Raw genomic sequence first — 20,057 nt, forward strand, 5'->3', positions numbered from 1 at the left:
TCCACCCCCCTCCAGGTGTCACCCATCTTCCCCATTATCCCCTGTGTATTTATACCTGTGTTCTCTGTTTGTCTGTTGCTAGTTCGTTTTGTTTCGTGAAACCTGCCCGTTGTTCCCCTGCTCCTGTCTGTTCTTGCTCCTGTTTTCTAGTCCTTCCCGGTTTTGACCATTCTGCCTGCCCTGACCCTGAACCTTCCTGCTGTTCTATCCCTTGCCCCACCTCACTGGTTTATTGACCCCTTCCTGCCCTGACCCTGAGACTGCGTGCCGTCCAGGACCTATTGCACCCTCTCTGGATTACTGACCTCTGCCTGCCTTTGACCTGTCGTTTGCCTGGCCCTGGACTATAAATAAATGTTTGTTTCTTCGCCCCTGTCTACATCTGGATCATACCTGAAACCTGATAATTTATATTTCATTTATTACATTTTTTTATCTTCATCTTTAACACTGTCTTGTTGTAACATTAGCCATGAGTAAGCTAGTCTGCACCTGTTGTTTACGAAGCATGTGAATTATATTTGATACCACAATGATTACACATGCACAACACAGTAATAAGCACAACACAGATTTCGGCTTCAAGGATTTGCAATAATACTGAGCCTTCTTGGCATATTAGTGGATGTACATGAGAGGGGTAGGTGCGAGACATATTTGAACATTCAGTATTAGTCTCTGAGCAAGGCAGCTGTGGCGGCTGAGACTTGGCTAGACTACCAGCCATTCATCTTCCCTTATCACTCTGAGTCTTCCCAGGGGTTTCAGAAATGGACAGAGAGCAATGCCTCAGGAAGGAAAGCCCAATATGGGACCATTATCTGAGCCAGTAGTGGATCACCTCAACAACCTGTCACGGTCAATGTTTGGTTATGACATTTCATGTAAAGTTGTCCTCCCTTGTGAAATATCGTATTGCGACGGGCACAGTGGCTGTTGTTTCGCCAAATTGGTTGTCAGTGGTTTTTGTTTTGCACCACAGCGATGCTATTTTAGCTCTATTTCTATTTTGGACACAGTTTTTCTAATCGTATTTACTAATTATATAATATACATGCAGAGATTGAAACTATATGTGGTAATGTTAGACAAAATTGTATTACTAGTTAGATTTTTTTTGTACTGGGATACTATCGACATAGATTTGTATTTTTCTGTACCACCAGGACACAGACACACACACGCAAAAAAACACACAGACAGAGGTTGGAGCACCTGACTTCTATAGGCTACCTGCCACCTTTAACCTTATTCTGAAGCTGGCTGGACAAACAACTGTACTGTGAGGATGGTAAGGGATCACGTGGATAGGTGCTATCTGGCAATTCAGAGGAAAGGGATTAGATTAATCTGCTTGGAAATTATAACAACCATGTACTGTCACGTTGTATTAAAAACCAACTATTATGTCCATAGTAGTCACGTGTATGGGTATACCATTGCATAATTATGTTGCCAGAATCTTTAAGGAGAGAAAATCATATCCAAGATTTAAATCAGTGCTAATCCCCATCCTATCTCTCACATTATTCCCCATCATGGTTCCGCTATCTTCTCTCAACCAGCATTTCAGAAATATAAATCTCTGAAATTAATCTATGAGTGTCTTGAACTGGGTGGTCTTCATTAGGACACACAACAAAAACAAGTTGAAAATATTTTGCAACACAACATGAGAGTTTCTTATTGGACAAGTCCAGGTAGTCACTCCTTGTTTCACTCACGTTTCTTCCGTTTGGTGCCTAATGAACATCACTCTGATGTCTGGCTCAGCCCAGTGTCACAGAGAGAGTTTGTAATAGTTCTTGTTACAGCATCTAAACTAGACAGCTGTAAGATGTAAGTATTCCTCCCTAATGTGTTTCCTGTTTCTAATGTGTGTTTCAATGGAGTGTGAAACTGAAATTGATATAAATGAGACCCTGTTAAATTACATAAGTAAGAAAGGATTCGTGTTTTTGCCAACGTCCCAAAAAAAGGGAGAGCAAAAACGCATCACATGTGAAACTGTCTAAATAACAATTGGTCATGGAGGTGTGGAAAGCTACCTTTGAGCATGATCACCAGCTACTAATGAAGGTCAAGTATGCCTGCCTTTAATTCAGTGTTAGCCTATTTGCATAAAACCACTATTAGCATAGATCCATTATGGCAAAACAAGTATATGGACAATTATATATCAATTTCAAAACATTGCAGTTTAAGTACACATATTGCTATCATAGCACTCACTTCAAGCTGCCCACGAGCAAAACAATTCATTAAAAAAGGAATCATTTCCATCTAATGCCCGAAGGATTCATTATTTTCCTCACGCCTCAACTCTGCATTAACCAGCTTTGATATATATATATACAGTATCAGTCAAAAGCTTGGACACACCTACTCATTCAATGATTTTTCTTTAATTTTACTATTTTCTACATCAAAACTATGAAATAACACATATGGAATCATGTAGTAACCAAAAAAGTGTTAAACAAATCAAAATATATTTTATATTTTAGAATCTTTAAAGTAGCCACCCTTTGCCTTGATGACAGCTTTGCACACGTTTGGCATTCTCTCAACCAGCTTCACCTGGAATGCTTTTCCAAAAGTCTTGAAGGAGTTGCCACATATGCTGAGCACTTGTTGGCTGCTTTTCCTTCACTCTGCGGTCAATTCATTCCAAACCAACTCAATTAGGTTGAGGTCGGGTGACTGTGGAGGCTAGGTCATCTGATGCTGCTCTCCGTCACTCTCCGTCTTGGTCAAATAGCCCTTACACAGGCTGGAGGTGTATTGGGTCATTTTCCTTTTGAAAACATATGAAAGTCCCACTAAGCGCAAACCAAATGGGATGGCGTATCGCTGCAGTCATGCTGGTTAAGTGTGCATTGAATTCTAAATAAATCACCAACAGTGTCACCAGCAAAGCACCCCTACACCATCACACCACCTCCTCCATGCTTCACGGTGGGAACCACACATGCGGAGATCCTCCAATCACCTACTCTGCATCTCACAAAGACACGGCGGTTGGAACTAAAAATCTTAAACTTGGATTCATCAGACCAATGTACAGATTTCCACCAGTCTAATGCCCATTGCTCGTGTTTCTTGGCCCAAGCAAGTCTCTTCTTCTTATTGGTGTCCTTTAGTAGTAGTTTCTGTGCAGCAATTCTACCACGAAGGCCTGATTCACACAGTCTCCTCTGAACAATTGATTTTGAGATGTGTCTGTTTCTTGCATGGAATGGCCTCCATTTCTCAGAACAAGAATAGACTGTAAGGTTTCAGAAGAAAGTGCTTTGTTTCTGGCCATTTTGTGTATTTTTTTTGTCTACAATGACTCAGTCTGTGATCGAACCCACAAATGGTGATGCTCCAGATACTCAACTAGTCTAAAGAAGGCCAGTTTTCTTGCTTCTTTAATCAGAACAACAGTTTTCAGCTGTGCTAACAGAATTGCAATTTGCCTTTTAAAATGATAAACTTGGATTAGCTAACACAACGTGCCATTGTAACACAGGAGTAATGGTTGCTGATAAGGGGCCTCTGTACGCCTATGTAGATATTCCATAAAAAATATGCCGTTTCCAGCTAGTCACACTGTTTTCTGATCAATTATATGTTATTTTAATGGACAAAAAGGACATTTCTAAGTGACCCCAAACTATTGAACGGTAGTGTGAATCTTTTTTGTGTATTTTTTAAATGTGTATTTACTGAGTATACAAAACATTAAGAACACCTGCTCTTTCCATGACACAAACTGTCCAGGTGAATCAAGGTCAAAGCTACACTAAATACACAAAAGTAGGTGTACCCCTTCAAAGTAGTGGATTCTGCTATTTCATCCACACCCTTTGCTGACAGGTGTATAAAATCAAGCACACAACCATGCAATCTCCATAGACAAACATTGGCAGTAGAATGGCATTACTGAAGAGCTCAGTGACTTTCAACATGGCACTCTCATAGGATGCCACCTTTCCATCAAGTCAGTTAGTAAAATGGCTGCCCTGCTAAAGCAGCCCCGGTCAACTCTAAGTGCTGTTATTGTGACATGGAAATGTCTACCATGACTCTGCCGCAAAGTGTTAGGCCACACAAACTCACAGAACCGCTGAGTGCTGAAACAGATGCAAGCAAAAATCATCTGTCCTCTGTTGCAACACTCACTACCAAGTTCCAAACTGCCTCTGGAAGCAACGTCAGCACAATAACTCTTCCTTGGGAGGTTCATGAAATGGGTTTCCATGGCCGAGCAGCCACACACAAGCCTAAGATCACCAAGCTCAATGCCAAGTGTCAGCTGGAGTGGTGTAAAGCTTGCCGCCATTGGACTCTGGAGCAGTGGTAATGCGTTCCCTGGAGTGATGGACCACACTTCACCATCTGTCAGTCTGACAGACAAATCTGGGTTTGGCACATGCCAGGAGAACACTACCTGTCCCAATGCATAGTGCCAACTGTAAAGTTTGGTGCAGGATGTATAATCGTCTGGGGCTATTTTTCATGGTTCAGGCTAGGCCCCTTAGTTCCAGTGAATGGAAATCTTAACACTACAGCATACATTGTAGGCTATTCTGTGCTTCCAACTTGTCAAGATTGATATGGAAGTACTTGAGAGGCCTGCACAGAGCCCTGACCTCAACCCCATTGAACATATTTGGGATGAATTAGAATGCCAACTGCGAGCCAGGCCTTATCACCCAACATCAGTGCCCGACCTCACTAATATTCTTGTGGCTAAATGGAAGCAAGTCCCCGCAGCAATGTTCCAACATCTAGTAGCCTTCCCAAAAGAGTGGAGGCTTTTATAGCAGCAAAGGGGGGACCAACTCCATATTAATGCCCAGGATATTGGAATTAGACGAGCAGGTGTCCACATACTTTTGGTTATTTTGTATATTTTGCCGTTATTTGTCTAGTGAAGCGGAAGCAGTGATGCACCAAATATTTTTCCAATGGGCACTAAAGGCGAAGTATATTCTTTTGGATCCCCCAAATGGACAAAATTACTAATTTCAATTTGAAATCATGGTGGTAGTGGGTCTCTGTCCCTGCAAAGTCAATTAAGTGTATTTTCATAATTCTAACCACTAAGTACATATGTAGGATTTTAATTTGAGCCAGTTTGCGACAGCAGGAAGATAATCCTGCAGCTACAGGAAATGTGAACTAGTATGTGGAGTTGATACATTTTTCGTTAGTGCACGTCAAGTCTGAAATATCAAAGTGGAAATTAAAAACTTTAGAAACCTTTCTAAACCTCAAGTACACAGTAAGTTGCTATGCAGGAAAATTCTCAGCAACAAAAGAGTGACCAAATTAAGATCCTAAATTATCACAATATTGACAAACTCGCTCCACAGCATTTGAAAGTCTAAATTAATAAGTAAACAAACTAATATTCTGGAGTTATACTTTTCTCAGCTTCCTCAGTCTGCATCGACTGCACTAATATGCAACAGAGCTGGATGCCAAAGCACAAAACTAGGTTATATTTTTAGTTGGCAGTTTATGAAAGAAATCCCACATTAAAGCATGTCCACAATGATTTAATTACCTTCTAGTTGGCCTATGGGGAGCGCCATTTAATTGAAGATATTAGAGTATGAATACTAAATAAGTAGTGGCATAAATTGCCATTAAAACAAAATTAGACAGATGCTGTAGATGATATGATGGCAGCAGAGGACTCAGTTGATTTAGCACAGTCACAGATCGTCCCTCCTCTGGGGTTTGTACAGTACATGTAGGGTTTATGGAGACTAATTTCTGCCATCAGACAGATTAAAGGCCCTGCATCACAGAATCTGACTGCGGAAGTGGTTCAAAAGGCTGCTTTAGGTCGAAAACATCAGATTCAATTTCCTTCAAAATGGACGGAGGGCATAAGTAATGTTCTTGATGTGAAGATATTTTCTAAATGAGTCTCCTAAACTCGAAGGTCATCGGATTAAGTCTAACATTTCCTCTGATGTCTGTGCTCTGTCTATGTTTTGCAAGGTTACCTCTCCGAGAGACATTGACTTCCCGCCTGTTGGACAATTTGTTGCATTGAATTAGTACCATGACAGGCCATTTTGGTTAAGCCACGTATGAACTCACAGAAGTGGGATGTTGTCAAAGGCTCAAAAACTTGTCTCGGTTAGTATCGTCTGGAAAGAGAAGAGCATGTCCATCCAGGAAATCGATTATAAATGAATACAAGGCATTTGAATTGAAGAAATGGCTCCCTGTGAGCTTCACTGCCATTACTTCAGGTTAGAGAAGAGAAAGACTTTGACTGGGAACCCTACCTCATGTGAACACTTTCAGACAACACTGACGGAATTACGACACCAATAATGTTGAGAAGAGCAAAAGGTATTGCACTCAATGACAGAGGGTCAGTGTGGTTTTGATAGCCTGTGTACTAATACACCCTAGATACCTATAAAATCAAATTCAGAAACACAGTGTCGATGATAAACCAAAACATCTATCTTCCTGCACTGCACAAACGCATGTTTGGATCCACATACTCAACAAGACACGTTTATAGTTTGAAACAAACTGAACAGGTTCACAGAAAACTTCGTAGATAACTTGGTACTAGAAAAATATAACTAAAATGAAAGCAAAATGGAAGATGTTATCCACCCTTACTCATCAAGTCTGCTAACTTAATTTTAAAGGTCTGAATTGGTTACTCATTTTGTTATATTTTATTATTATTTATTGATTTTTATTAGTACCAAAGATATGATGCTCAAGAGATTTCAAATGTAAGGCTGCCACTGGCCTTTATGCTACAACCCTGTAATTATAGTGCAGGGTAGAGGGAACCGGGAAGGGGGCTGGGGGCTAGGGAGGTGGGAGGCAGGGAGAGAGAGGGTCCTCTGGGTGGAGAGCGACCAACGGGTGGGTTTCCCTGTGGGTCCTACTTTTTATTTTTCATCCATGGGCTTACAACACTAAAGATGACAATTACATTTTAGAAAAACAATGGCAACACGAGAAATGCTCTCATGGAATTTGAAAGGCCTTAATATTTCTATCAAGAGTTACAGCTGTCTTGATGTTCTAGCAAGAAACCATATTGATATAGCAATGTTCCAAGAAACACACCAGCTTCAAAAGGACACAGATAGAATAGAGAACCATTTGTCCAAACTGGCGGCCTTTTCATCAGTCCGAAACAAAATTATGAAACTCAATCACCATCCTTGGTAAAGGCGAAGTCCAAGAAGGCAGAATCACTATCCTTAATGGAAAGAAAATTGCCTTTATTAACGTGTGCTCCGAATTGATATAATCCTTATGTTTTTTATTCTGAATGGTATATTGTTAGAATTAACTGGTTATTGGGACAGACATGAATGTCATTCTGGACATGCGATACAAATCTAATAAGACCAACTACAATCCACAGGCTACCAAGGCTCTCCAACATACTTGATGTCTGGTGAGCTCATAACCCTAATGCAAAAGAGTACACTTTCTATTCAAACTATCAGGTCTGAAGGTAAGACCCAGATTCAGACAACGTCGAATTAACAACGGTTAAATAATCCAACAGGGGCAGGCAATAGACAGGTCAAGGCAGGCAGGGGTCAGTGAACCAGAGGAGGGGCAACGGTACCAGACGGCAGGCTGGCTCAGGGTAGGCAGAGGTCGATAATCCAGAGGTGGGGCAAAGGTACAGGTCGGCAGGGTCAGAGACGGGCAGGGTGGTCAAGTAGGCGGGCTCAGAGTCAGGACAGGCAAGGGTCAAAACAAGAAGGTGAGAAATAGAAAGACTGGGAAAAGCAGGAGCTGAGATACAAAAACGCTGGTTGACTTGACAAGCAAGATGAGCTGGCAACAGACAAACAGAGAACACAGGTATAAATACCCCGGGGATAATGGGGAAGACGGGCGACACCTGGAGGGGGGTGGAGAAAATCACAAAGACAGGTGAAACAGGTCAGGGTGTGACACAAAAAGACACAAAACATTCTCCTGAAATTGATTTCAAACTATTATCTAATCCTCCATTTTCCTTAAATAGAAAATAGAAATATCGATATATGAGCCTATCTGATCATAATGTTTTTAACGGCCAGACTCACATTTCGGAATTTCTTAAAAGAGCCATAAGATGGTGCTTTAATGTTTCCTTACTACAAAACCCTACTTTCTGTAAACAATTTGAAATTTAATTGAATTAATTCATAATGATAAAGAAAAATTCAGTCTGTGATCCTCAGATTTTATGGGTCACCATCAAAGGTTTTATAAAAAACAATGCAACTGCATTTGCATCTAGGCTGAATAAATCACATTTAAAGAAGATTTTAGAATTGGAAAAGTTCTCAACAAACTATTTTTTCAGACCAGGTAGTGACAACTCTCTTCAAAGTCAAGACAGAACTAAATCTATTGATAAGACATAGAGCAGAATTTGCCATCCATCAAGTTAGACTCAACAATTAATTCCAAGTTAATCAACCCAGTCATCTACTGGCTAACAAGCTTCACAGTAATGATCAAGTAGAGGATATTGAAATTATTGAATCTGAATCAGGTGAATTACTATCAGAACACAAATTAATCACCCAACGAGTCTCCAGTCTCTATAAAGAATTGTACACCTCTGATTGTAAATCCACACCAAGCCAGATCGAGTCATTTTATAAATACATAAGAACTCCTCTTCTCTCAACTGAAGAAGCGGGCATGCTAGGAGCCCAAATCTCTCTCCATGAACTCAAAACGGATTGGATAACATGAATAAAGGCAAATCACCTGGTTGTGACATTCCTCCTGAGGTCTATTAAAAATGTTGGAACAAAGCAGGGTTGTTAAAAAACAATTATCCACAGACAACCTCTGTCATCTATTACATATCTTACATGCATCAGAAAACAAAGCTCCTCCTCGACTATGTTCCAATACCTCAGCCATAGTAATAACAGTCAATACCTGTTATGTTCCATTCAGAATAACTATAAGTAGTAGGCAAGGTGATCCCATCTCATCACTGCTATGTTTATTGTCTATGGAGCCCCTGGCCCAGGCAATTTGACAATCGAAAGAAATTCACCAATATCTCTCAATTCTATGGATTACGTAATCTCATTATACCATGTCTTACTTTATCTTGACAATGTATCTCAATACCTCCAAAAAGCTTTGAAGATCATACACAAATTCAGCTCCATCTCAAATGATAAAATAACATGTAATCTCAATCGTTTCCCACAAAAACTATTTGGGAATAGATGTATTTCCTTCCATAGATAAAACCATTTGCAGAAACTTTAACAGAACGCTCAGATCAATTCAATCCGACCTTAGTAGATGGATTAATATCCCAGTTGCTTTAACCGGCAGAATAACTATTGTCTAAATTTATATTTTTCCACTGCTGAATTTCTGTACTTCAATACTTCCCTTGTAGTTATTGGGATAAAATCCATAGTGCGGTTTCAAAATGTATATGGCAAGGTAAGCAAGCCCAGATAAAATTAACAAACTTGCAAAAAGGGAAATATGTAGGAGGACTATCCACACCAAACTTTAAATTGTAATTCCAGTCACTAGCATCTCATCCCATGATTCTTCCACCCCCTAACTGAGTATAGAGATAAATATGGTGTCTCCTATTGCCCTGAAAGAGGTGGTCTTTACTGATATAACTCTTAAACAAGGGGAACTATGCTTTGGTCCTATTCTTGCTCACAATTTCTATTTGGCATACAATTGAAAAACAAAGTAACTGGTACTCAAAATGGCATGCCCACACTCCAATATTTCACAGTAATGCCTTGCGATCTGGAGGGCAGCCTTTTGCATTCCCCCAATGGTCCAAATCTGGAAGCCCTACCCTTGACGATATCATGGACAGTAATGGTTCGAGAACATTCCAAGATTTGAAAGACACACACATTACCAGACAATGTCACGTCGGTATGAATGATTCGGGAGACAGGCGCAGGAATGCGTAATAGGGTTTGTTATTACCCCAAATTACAGCGTGCCATGTAAAGACACGTGGATGAAGACCAAACAAACACGTATACAATACACAGGTTAGAAACCCAAACAAAAGAGTGAGGAGTACCTCAAATAAGTACACACGCTCACAATGATTAACACACAGAACGAGACCCGTAATCAACAAGGGCACCTTCCACCCAGTCTGAGTTCCTGAGCGCTCTGGAGCAGGTTTTCATCAAGGATCTCTCTGTACTCTGCTCTGTTCATATTTCCCTCAATCCTGACTAGTCTCTCAGTCCCTGCTGCTGAAAAACATCCCCTCAGCATGATGCTGCCACCATCATGCTTCACTGTAGGGATTGGGCCAGGTTTCCTCCAGACCTGACACTTGGCATTCAGGCCAAGAGTTCAATCTCGGTTTCCTCAGACCAGATAATCTTGTTTTTCATGGTCTGAGAGTCCTTTAGGGGCATTTTGGGAAACTCCAAGTGGGCTGTCATGTGCTTCCGTCTCTACCGTAAAGGCCTGATTGGTGCTGTAGAGATGGTTTTCCTACTGGAAGGTGCTCCCATCTTCACAGAGAAACTCTGAAGTTCTGTCAGAGTGACCATCGGGTTCTTGGTCACCTCCGTGATCAAGGCCCTTCTCCCCCATTTACTCTGTTTGGCCGGGCAGTCTCCAAACTTCTTCCATTTAAGAATGATGGAGGCCACTGTGTTCTTGGTGACTTTCAATGCTGCAGACATTTTTAAGTACCCTTCCCCGGATCTGTACATCGACACAATCCTGTCTCGGAGCTCTACGGACAAATGCTTCGACATCATGACTTCGTTTTTGCTATGACATGCACTATAAACTGTAGGACCATATATGGACAGGTGTTTGCCTTTCCAAATCATTTGAATTTACCACAGGTGGACTCCAATCAAGTTGTAGAAATATTTCAAGGAAGATCAACGGAAACAGGATGCACCTGAGCTCAATTGAGTGTCAAAGCAAAGGGTCTGAATACTTCTGTAAATAAGGTATTTCAGTTATTTTTAATAAATAAGTCAAATAAATAACTGTTTTCGCTTTGTCATTATGGGGTGCTGTGTGTAGGTTGTTGAGGAATTGTTTTTAATTCAATCAATTTTAGAATATGTCTGTAATGTAACAAAATGGGTTCTGAATACTTTCCGGGTATAAGGGCACAGGGCGAGACTCAGATGCAGACACGGGAGGTAGATGGTTCGAGTCTCTGATATTTATTATAATCCAAGGGGCAGGCAAGAGAATGGTCGTGGACAGGCAAATGATCATAACAAGGTCAGAGTCCAGGAGGTACAGGATGGCAGGCAGGCTCGAGGTCAGGACAGGCAGTATGGTCAGTCAGGCGGGTTCAGAGTAGAGGCAGGCAGGGGTCAAAACCGGGAGGACTAGCAAAAACAGAGAAAAGGGAAAAACACGCTGGTTGACAAGACGAACTGGCAACAGACAAACAGGGAAGACAGGAATAAATACCCAGGGACTAATGTGGAAAACAGGTGACACCTGGAGGTGGATGGAGACAAAAACAAAAAAAGGTGAAACAGATCAGGGCGTGACAACGGGGGTCTGAATACTTTCCGAATGCACAGTGCAACTTCTTCAGACTGTATTGCTGCCAGGTTTAATTTCTGGGGGAACTCGTTGAGGGATTTCCTGTTTGAAATACATAATACTGAATCATTGGGCCAATCACTGTGTGTAGGCCTACTTCAGAGCGTATTGTAGTTTGTCTTTGACAAACCAAAGGATATATTGTAATCAATCAGTTTTAAAGCCTGACGTAGAGAGTTGATCACAACAATGATTTGAATAAAATCAACTATACTACAAACTGGCCTCCCCTCTTCTCCAGTCATTGGACCATTCATTTTCCTGAATCTGTAATTTGGACCTTTCACTATATCAAGCATTTAGATCTTGCAAAGTCACTGGCGGTGCACGGAAGAAAGGGCCACCCTGCTAGATATTAATCTGCAATGTAAGTCTTATTTGATTCTTTTACCTCCGCAGACCTGTTACGAGGCACTAGACCAACGCACGTTAGCAGTCTTACTATTGTCTGTATTTTCTTAAAGAGCCCATTGAGCAGCTGGTATTGACTGGATGCCTGGAGAGTAGCACAGGTAAACACACACAAAGACTGTGTACACTACAACTATTTCACTGAAGCAGTCAAGGCCGAAGCCTGCTTGCTACACCCCTTCAACAGCAGTATTGTTGTTTAAACTGCCATAACTGGTATTTTGTTGACAGCTGCTGCTACTGCATGGATCTGCAGAGAGGACATTGACAATAGGGGCGGACTATTACAGGGTGCTTTTCGGAATTGTTATTTTGTGTTGCTATGATAAAGCTCTTTGTCAGTGTTCAGATGCCTAGACATCTTGGTCAGTGGTGTGTTCCCAAAAAAGCGTCTCACAGACATTGTTTGTGGAGTGTTATATAAAAGGTGAAAAATATCGACATCAAAAGGAAAATGGATGCTTAGCAATTGGGAGACTAAATTACCTCAATGTTGTCCATTGATCAAATAGTCAGCAATGATCAAGTGATCATAAATGCCAGAGGGCAGTTCATCTTCCTGAATAAACTGTTTTTGTTGCTGTTGAAGTAGAGATTGACTGCTTTCGGCTTGAATGAATGACTCCCAGATGACATTTTGATGCACAAGGAGGAGAACTAGGGCAGTTACAGATAAACATTATCTATCTGTTGTCCTTTTCCATAACAAATGTCTAGCTTGAAGACAATCTGTTGTCTGATGTTTTATTTTCAAATCTCTCTCTCTGGTGGTTCAACATCCATCATTTTTTTTTTGGTGGGGGGGGGGGGGGAATAGACACAAGTACAGCACTGTGTACATTCAGAGGGTAGCTGGTTTCTGTATTACACTTCTACCAAGTATTTATACCACTGACATACTTTTAGGACTGCAACTAAGCATCTATTTAAAATCATTTAGATTTTGTACACAGTCATTCCTAGTTATAGTCAGTTATACCCATATGCGAGTACATAAGGCAGAGGTGGGCCAACTACGGTTAAATTCGTCCCGGGAGAGATAATGATAATTTTTTATTATAAATGATAAAAACGTCCAGGCCATACTTGAATGTCTAAAACTATGCAGAAATGATCATGGACTTATATTTTCAAACTGCCATTTTTATGGCCCGCAAATAAATTTTTCTGAACAAATCCAAATCTGTAGAATTTTTTATCCTGATGTGGTACTTGAGCCTAAACGTTTGACCATCCCTGACATAAGGTGGTCCATCTCTGCAGGTAATCTGTTTATCAGGCCAAGATCACTGCAACAGGTACCCTTCCACCCTCTGATGATACTGTATGTATAACGTAATATGTCTGCAGAAAAACATGGATTCAAAAGATACTTTTTAGATTTTTTACATTTGCCCTAGAATAACTACTTTTGGATAATACACACCAATGCAGTGTTCTGTGTAGATTCAGAGTGTATCGGAGTTCTGTTTTGCAGTTCTATCAAGTATTTCTACTTCTTGTATTCCATTGGCAGATTTTTATATGCACAAAAATAAGGTCATTTTGGTTTGGTACACAGCCATACAATACGTGGTGTAGAAAAGCACAGTCTTAGGTGAGTACATGGGGAGCTGTATTTATGCAGATTTGTTGGTCTGGTCAAAATCACTGATACAGATTCCCTTCCACCCTCTGGTGGTATGGATAACTTGTTATTATGTATCCAAAGAAATAAAGGTCAAATAAAGGTCCTATTTATCAAATGACTATAGGCGGAATTGGGTGTTTTTGGTTGCGGTCAAAATGACCCCAAGTTACTTACACACATTTTTTAAGTCCATATCGGTACAGAACCACTAAACAATTATTTAGATTTATTAAGAACAAGTTGATTGACAAAGTAATGAAAACATTAGAATCATTTAATAATGATCAAAAATATGTCTCTAGGGTCAAAATGAGGGTAGCTTGAGGGTTAAGAAATTCATTCATATTATATAATGTGGGAACCATAGAGCCAACATTCAAGCCAACATTTGATTTAAACAATTAACAACTAAACTTCCATAGTATACCTTAAATGAAATAAACACATTTTGCATAGCCTTTCATTTTAGACTACCCACAATGCATTACCTCAAGGTGCAATACCACCGCACAGAAATGTGTGGCAGTGGCAGCACACAAGCATGAGGAGCATCAGTTCATTTCTCTGTCTGTGTGTTTTAGCTTTAGTTCTACTTTCTCCAGAGTTGAGGAGAGAATAATGGCTTCTTACTTATTGGCGACATGGCCTGCCTCTTTCACACAGAGAGCTCTTGTTATTGAACAGATCCCGGTTGTCAGGGAGGGCCAAAGCCCTCTTCTGTGCACCAGCTCACTGACTCTGTGAGGTGACTACTGATTAGGTGCAGGAAGTGTGTCTCCTTTGTGCCGGAATGTGTGGCGCTTCAACTGGTTGTCGAGTGCAAACCCAGAGGCTTTTCATTCGACAAGAATGCAAAAGAAACCGCTTGCTTTTCCAGCCTATGCCATTATGTTAAATTCCCCTTTTATTTTCAGTATGCAAGGGGCAAGACTGTGTCACAGTAAGCTTAGCTTTTAGATAAATGGAAAAACGCTACAAAGTATGGTTTCCAGACCATCCATGAACGTTGCAGTGTTCCCTTAAGAATTCCTTTGAAGTTCAAACAGGTGGCTGGTGTGTGTGCGCATTTGTTAATTAGGCATATGCACGTTGACATGTTGCATAATGCATGCATATAAGTCAGAGAATGGACAAACTGTCTTGTTACACCAGTTCTTGCCTCAGTTTATGGTTAACCTGTAAGGTTAATATATATGATGGATTTCACCACATTATCACATCTAGTCACAGATGCCAAGCATAAGTAGTTGCATAATAAATGTTAAAAAAAGATCAAATGACTAAAGAGCTACTGAATGGGAATCCTTCAATAACTGGATATCCCGTTAACACTATACACTCCACACACAGCGTTTTGCACAGTTTTGACCTCGTGAATTTTTCTGCTCCAAAAAACCACAAAAAACACAAACTACCTACATTGTCAACATCTGAATATCTTCAAGGATGCACTCAGATCATTGACTTCAAGCCAACAAGTCCTGTTGGCTTGAAGGACAGCACCGTATGGAGTTAAATGTGTGATGACTTAATGTATCATGCAAAGTAACAGAGCTTTGTCTAGCTTTGTCACGTTGGCATTCTGCATGTTTTTCATTTTGTATTCCAAGATAGGCGAGGCAGTAATTTGATGAAATTAAAGAGACAGAAAGAGATTTTTTTGTTCTGATGAATTGTCTTCAATATGTCACGGGTCCAAATAACACAACCTGCCTAAAACAATTTAAATAGTACGAGGCTATATAATCTTACAGAAAAGTAATTAACCTAAACCTAACCCAGAGTGTAAGGTAGAGAGGCTAAGAACGACTAGAAAGAGTAGGCTTTCCCTTTCTTTCTCACTCTCTCGCTTTCTTTCTTTCTTTCTTTCTTTCTAAGCAAACCTACTGTCTCATATTTTACACAATCTAATATAATTTACACATTCATTAATTAATAATTCACACTAGTCCAATATAGGTCTGTCTATTCGTGGCTACATTTGCAACAGTTTCTACTACACTGCAAAGGATTTCCAATTGAAATTAACACAATCAAAGTGAAAATTACACAAGGACATGCAACCAATTAATAATTTAACGGCATTGTTCAAACGTTGATATTCAGCCTACGTGCAGATGAATCATTCCAGAAAAGCTCTGAACTGAAAGATATGGTACAATTCATATTCTAACACGCACATCTCATTTGAATGCCCTTCGTTGAACTTTGAATGGCATTGAACCTTTGATCAAAATGCCACATTGTTTGCCAGACATTGTGGATTCAGAAACAAATCCCCCACTGACTTATTGATGATTAGATGAATATGAAAAAGAACAAAATGGCAGACCAATCATAATCATACGATCGCATATTATGTTTTTTTTTTTACTCCATATACATCCTTGTAAATATGAACAGCATCTTAGACACACACAAACAATGACATCTCATCTGCCCAGACACGCATGCTCACACCCCCATTCCTAGTGTCTGCATTCTTGTTTGCCACTTGGTCTTAAATTGTATCAATTGTAATCGCCTACGCTATTTCAATATTTAAATTAATAATTGGGTTATTCCATTGTGTTAATGATGGCAGATTGATTGTTTTGCGGGTTTTTAGTAAATATTTTTGTCAAGATGAGTGATGAGAAGAGAATCGTCCAGCCTATTGGGTATCTAACTACACCCCCATATGCCATGTCTTGAAATATGCAGACGGATGGACTAAAAGTTAGTTTACATTGTTTTACTTCTGACAGCCAACTTCCTAGCACTGTCCACAACAGTCTGCCCTGTTTATTAAAGGAAATGATCAAACATTAATGAGAAGGCATTGAGATGTCAAATATTTTGACAGGAGGAAATGAGAGGTTGCGGTCCTGGGTGATATTATGCAACTTCCTCCTCAGATTTCCCATTGCAACTCTCCGAGAGGAAAATCAAATCCAGATTTAAGCAGGCTGCCGAGTGATCCAATTACAAACATGGCACAGTATGACTTCATCCTCTGCAATGGACTCTGCAGCATGCTAACATTGGCATCCGTACATCTCCAGTCCCCGTCACAAAGCCAGATGTACACACATTAGCGATAGCAATGATGATCCCTTCGCAGTGGTAACCAATCAACAGAGCTCCTTGGAGAGTTCCATGAGATGTACCAATTTTGTTATCGGTCTGTTTGTGTGTGCTGTTTGGGTGCAATATATTTCTTTATAGATTAAGATGGTCTGCTTGGAGTGAATATTCACATTAGTTGAAATGTGTGGTGAAACATGCATGGCATCCATTTTGTTTATGACAGGGGTAATTGGTTGCTGTTGGGGTAGGTGGTAGCTTACTTGGCAAGCTTAGCACAGTTGATTCAAGAATTACTTACCAGACACCTTGATTGGACTGGAAGAGGAAAGAGATCTTGAAGGTTAAAAGCAACTCTATGGCATGTCAAAGACAATATGGTGGATTTGTAAGCATGTAAAATAGGGACTGTCTCTTCGGTGACCTCTCTGGTTCTTCCTAATTTACAACCTGTTGTTTGAGTGGACAGAGACAGAGATTTTTTGACAGAAGTGGCGTTCAACACAATTCAGCTGTGGAATAAAGTTCAGTTCAACAGTATTAAAATGCTAGCTACCCTGCAATTTGTGGTTAATTCAGTCAGCTAATCCTAACCCTAAACTTTACTTTAATTTACAGGAACACTGATCATTATCAGCTGATTCATTTATCAGTTAATATAGTCTTTTTTACAATGTTCTTATTAAACTGTGTGCACTTCCATTGCATAGGCTATTGTTTGTGCTTTCTTAAAGAACACAGAAAGAACACAACCTTTTCCAAATATCTGGCAGATCATCAAGAAAATGTGGCCAATGTCTGCAGGCTGGACATTAGGAAGACTTAGAGGACACAGATGAGAGACTGCTGCTCCAGGTTTCAAGGTTTTAGAGTGCTGGCGGGGTTTCTGGACCCATCGCACCTAGCCCACTGTGACACTATCTACCGATTCAATCTACAATATGCTGAAGAAAATTGTCTAAATCCTTGGGGGGGGGGGGGGGGGGCTTTAACAGAAAATAATTCTGCCCTTGAAACACTCAGGGCCGTCTTTTGATTAGATGATGCTATCTTTGTTTAGACTTCAGCATCTAGGGCAGGGCCTTGTGTTCACATATTTAATAAAAATACAATTGCCCGGCCCCAGCCCCAATAAAGGCTAGTTATCTCGTCATCTTTAATTCAAAGATTATCAGTGTTGATTGGCACTTGAAACAGAGGTGGAATACCCCCCCCCCCCCACACAAAAAAAATGGGCCAGTGACAATGTCAAGAATCCATCCACTTGTCAAAGCTCAGGTGTTTCGGGTCAGATTTCTTCCTATTACCTTGACTTAAGGCCAGACACCGGGTGAATACCATTAGGCTTCCAGCTAAAAATGTCTGGCCATATACCTCTATTCTTCTTTTCATTTAACTGGACTAGACAATATAACAAATGGGTAAGTTTCCCTTATTGTAAAGTGGTGCTCATTATATACACTCTATTCCAGTCCACCAGTACCCCCAACCACAAACATTTTTGTTGTAGCCATGGACAAGCACACCTGATTCAACTTATCAACTAATCATCAATCCCTTAATGAGTTGAATCAGGTGAGTTTGTCTGGGGCTACAACAAACATGTGTGCTGTTGGGGGTACTGGAGGACTGGCATTGGGAAACACTGCTTATTGTAACCATATTGATATTGCCAACAGATGTGACGTCTGCAATGAACACCATAATCACCACCATTAATATCTTTGATGATTAATTCATGCTATATTTTCTCTGGAAGTTAACCAGTCACTTTCTACCAAAAGAGCTAATACACGCTGCTACAAACAAGATTTTACCAAATAGCACAGATTTGTAAGTGCCTCGAATCAATGTCCGGTCTGATTTCATATACAGGGCAGCAAGTTTGTCATTGCACAAGTGGGATCCTGTTATATGCTGTTCACCCCCATGTTGTAAACTACAGTACATTCTGCAGGTCCCTGAACAGTCATTACCGGGCTGCTGGCCTGCTGGTCTGCATCTATTGTGGCCTGTACACAGTAAGAATGATCTTCCAAATTAACTGGTTGTGGGCTTCAAGGGAACATCAGACGACCTGTTTGCCCATGGCATCGGAATCAAGCCAACTCCCAGATGACGTCGTTCTTCAACACGGCAAACATTTAAGGGTCGCAACAGGACTGTGTTCGCCACCCTCAACAGTCATAAACAGGGGCGACGCAATGGTATCCTAAGGCATATTTATGGGTGAAATATGTTGATAGAGGTGCCTTGGTGTACAGTTAAAAACACATTTTTTTAAAAATTTACCTAGGCAAGTCCAGTTAAAGATACAGGATGATGCCAGGAGTAGAGAGACTTTGCGAATGAAATCCACAAGATATATTCTGGATGATTGATGTAAAACTACATAGTAGCTGTTTGAATGACTTGCATAAGTCAAAAACAGTTTAGTGTAACATAACTCCTTGCACTGAACTGAAGACATTTACAAGTAAGCCCTCGGCCTCTAAAACAGAAATGAACTTTCAGTGAGAGGACCACTGATCACTTGGTGTAGCCAAGTGAAGTGATGTTTCATCGTCAATTTAGAAATGTGTTCTCCTAAATCAACCTCACAACATTGTTGACCTGCAGTTGTTTACCCCAACTTTTTAAAAGCTCTCCAAGATAAACTGTAGCCTTGGTCATGTCTCCTTTTACAAGATGGACCAGAGGGTAGCAAACATTGACAAAATCCCCTTAAATCAATGTTATCTCAACAGAAAAGGGTAGGGAGGCAGTTTCTTTTATTTGCAAGGACTGTCAGGTCGTACCAATACACAAAACCAAGAGATGACATTGATTCACCTTTCATTTGGAATTCTGCAGAGCATTCGCCCATTGATTTTACAGGGAGGGTCAGATACGAAAATGTGCCATTTGATATATATGTCACAGCTGACCTACTCATTCACTCGTATTCATACACGACATACAAGTGTTCCCGAACACACACGCACACAATGGTTTTCCCAAAACAATCTGTTCAAGTTGAACACTTCAACACATCTACATTGAAGCCGCCCAGCCCTATAAGCCAGGGATCATCAACTAGATTGGGCCGCAGGCCAAGTTTTTCTTGAATGGATGGTCAGGAACATAATTAACAATCATTTGTAGACTGCAAATTGATCGCAAGAAGCCCAAACAGATATAATATTTGACTAAAACAATCATTTCAATCCTTGCTTATATTTGTATACGATCACATATCGCTCTCCATTATGCGTGGGAATAGTTTGAAACAGATTTCCAAAATTAAAATCCCTTGGAACTGATTTGCTGGTGTTTTTACAGTCTTATGTAAAAAAAATAAAAAAAATAAAAA

This window comes from Oncorhynchus mykiss, chromosome 21 (assembly GCF_057628025.1).
Source record: "Oncorhynchus mykiss isolate SJ-2025 chromosome 21, ASM5762802v1, whole genome shotgun sequence".
In the NCBI taxonomy this organism is placed as follows: Eukaryota; Metazoa; Chordata; class Actinopteri; order Salmoniformes; family Salmonidae; genus Oncorhynchus; species Oncorhynchus mykiss.